The sequence below is a fragment of the Haplochromis burtoni genome, unplaced genomic scaffold (assembly GCF_018398535.1).
Source record: "Haplochromis burtoni strain Fernald_Lab_line unplaced genomic scaffold, NCSU_Asbu1 Contig_233, whole genome shotgun sequence".
Taxonomy (NCBI): Eukaryota; Metazoa; Chordata; class Actinopteri; order Cichliformes; family Cichlidae; genus Haplochromis; species Haplochromis burtoni.
Window position 1 is genome coordinate 623,265 of NW_024582594.1, and position 2,698 is coordinate 625,962.

Genomic DNA, 2,698 nt, shown 5'->3' on the forward strand with positions numbered 1-2,698 from the left:
ACCAGAAATGGGGTTCTTCTTGGAAAGATGGGGAATAAGTATGAGAAGCCAGTAAATGAGTGATTTTAAACCAAATGTCATTGTTAGGAAATGAGTCAGGGGGAGATGATTATGTACTGGATATCTGTTTGCTTATGTTTTTGCTTTTTATTGCAGCTAAAATATTTACATTTATTTGTTCAGTGGGTGTAATGCATGAAGAAGTCATGACAAAGAACAGTTGCCCCAGTTTGTTTTAGGTGTGAAGGAAGTAAAACTAGCACACGCCTTTGTGGGTTTTAAAGTAGTTAAAAACAAAATCTGTGACAACAGCAGACTCAAGTCTCCACTTCTAGATCAGTTAGTAAAGCATAGGCCGAATAATAGATCTATGCTGCTCTATCGATCAGAGCCTGCTGTTCACCGTCAGTGTAATACTACAAAATGCTTTGTCATTTTTAAAACATTCTTGAGTAGCACAATTGTTCACATGTGCATCTCCAGTGAGTAATGTGTGAAAAGGTTTAGAGCTGCAGTGCATGTGTGAAAACTGTTTTAATGTATTGGGAAAAAGTTGAGAATGTTTAACTTTTGTTATTTTTGTTTTTTTTATCCATGTCATTTCATATCTTCTCATTCTTAAATGGTTCCATACAGATGGCAAAGCTGCGGCAGCTCCTGCTTCTGTGCAGGACTGTCTGGTTAGAATGTAAACTGCATCTGTCATGTTCATATCTATTCAAGTTTCAGACATTGCATTTTATATCCAGACTGCGCTGCTTCTTCTGTATTACACTTTCACGTACTGCAAATTTGTAACTGTGTAGCTCATATAAGTTACAACTGTCCACTTCATTTGTGTCTTGCAGAGTACGGTACACAAACTCAGGACATGGCTGATCAATACAAGCATCATTCCATACTTTCTGTGTTGGGAGTTTACTGCAGACTAACCATACAGTTTAAGTTTGTATTTAGAATTTGTATCTTTTTACTTATTCTCTATGTCAGAGTACAGTATCCTGCCATTTGCACTATGTGTAAACCTGGAGCTTTATAATTTGTCTCTTTGCATACATTTACATGGCTGAGATGACAATAAAGTTCACTTTGAGTTTTACTTCATGGGTCACATACAACCCAGTGTGAATTTATGCGGGATAGAGCAGTCGAACTATAACAAAAAACTATTTCAAAACAAAACAAAAAAACTTTTAGTGCAAAGAAGTACTATTGCTGAAAACTTTGACATTTAATAAATGATACTTTATAAAGCAAATTAATATATTTGAGTTCTTCCTGTTTCTGTTTGGATAATGTGTTTGTTTGACTCCAGTCATCACCATACAGACCCTTTGCATAAAGTTTGAACACCTTTAAGGTTGCCAGACCTTTCCCAGCAGGACAGCAGTTTGACTTGATGTTCTGGTTACTGTTGCAGACACAAGCACAAGGATCTCTTGCGTTTGATCGGTGCCCAATCTTACAGGTTTCTGAACATTTCTTCAGCACTGCATTTTTCTTAATGTACTGCTCCACTTCTCGCTTCAGTCCCGCCCTGGCAGGATGATTTAATGGCAGTATGGTGTGTAGGGGTTTTAAGTTGTATTGGACCACGTCAGGGATACTTTTAAGAGAAATGAGCCAGTTTTTATAGGCCGAGGGGTCAGATTGGCCTGCAAAGAGGATATCACCTCCATCAATATCTCCACCAATGGCTTCTGTGCGCCGCTCATTAAATGAACTGCTGAAACTTTGATTAGACCCCAACTCTGTTTTCTTTCTCTGACAGTGTTCATACTCTGCTTTAATACGTGGCAGAATTTGCAAAAGTAGCTGAAGCTTCAACTGACAAACAGTCACTAACATCAGTATCTGTTAGTCCATTCATTGTAGCCATGCAGGTCTTGACAGCAGTGGTTGCTTTAATTTCACCTCCAAGAGACACTTGTGTGATGTAATGTGTTCCATAAGTGTCAATCAGATTGTGATATAATGGCGCAGTTTTAGAGGAATAAGGGGGAATGGAGTCAAACGCCGACTAAATTCTCTGACTCAAGGGAGGACTTGTTGCCAGTCTGTAGCTGTGGAACAGAAAAGCATATAAATAAGTTTAACTTAATTGTGAAGATGGCCAGTATTTGTATAGCGCTTTACTAGTCCCTAAGGACCCAAAGCTCATGTACATACACACACACAGGTGATGGCAAGCTACATTGTCCAAGCCAGGGCTCGAACCGGCAACCTTCCAATTACAAGGCAAACTCCCAACTGCAGCTTCAGAGTCTGTGCGATGTTGACTTTCAGCACCCAAAGGCATGTCTGCATATGTGAATGAGCTGCGCTTTGTGTTTAAATTTTTGGGGGAATCCGTTTACCTGTTCTCATTTGCTGTTTTAGCTAGTTTGGCATGGTTGCTAAACTAGTTTGTGAGCTTTAACCTGAGATTCTGCGTCTCTGGCAAAATCTTAACGATTGGGTTTAATAAATCGATATCGCATTATTTAAACTAAAATCATTTAATGGAAAATCATTTAAACACCACTTACTTTTCACATCGTACAAAATGTTAATACACAGCTTATAAAATGATATGATATTCCAGTACACTCCAGATCTGTATGTATGTGTTCTGGGTGACCCTATGGGGGGAAAAGTGTTTAACATCAATGCAGTAAATGCAATAAATACTTCAGTGACACAGAAACCATTTGATTTG

At 38.5% G+C, this 2,698-nt stretch overlaps 1 pseudogene; it reads right to left on the reverse strand.

Annotated features, from left to right (window-relative positions):
- Positions 1-1,209: 1,209 nt before the first annotated feature.
- Positions 1,210-2,698, reverse strand: part of LOC121815513 — a 23,657-nt pseudogene continuing 22,168 nt past the window's right edge.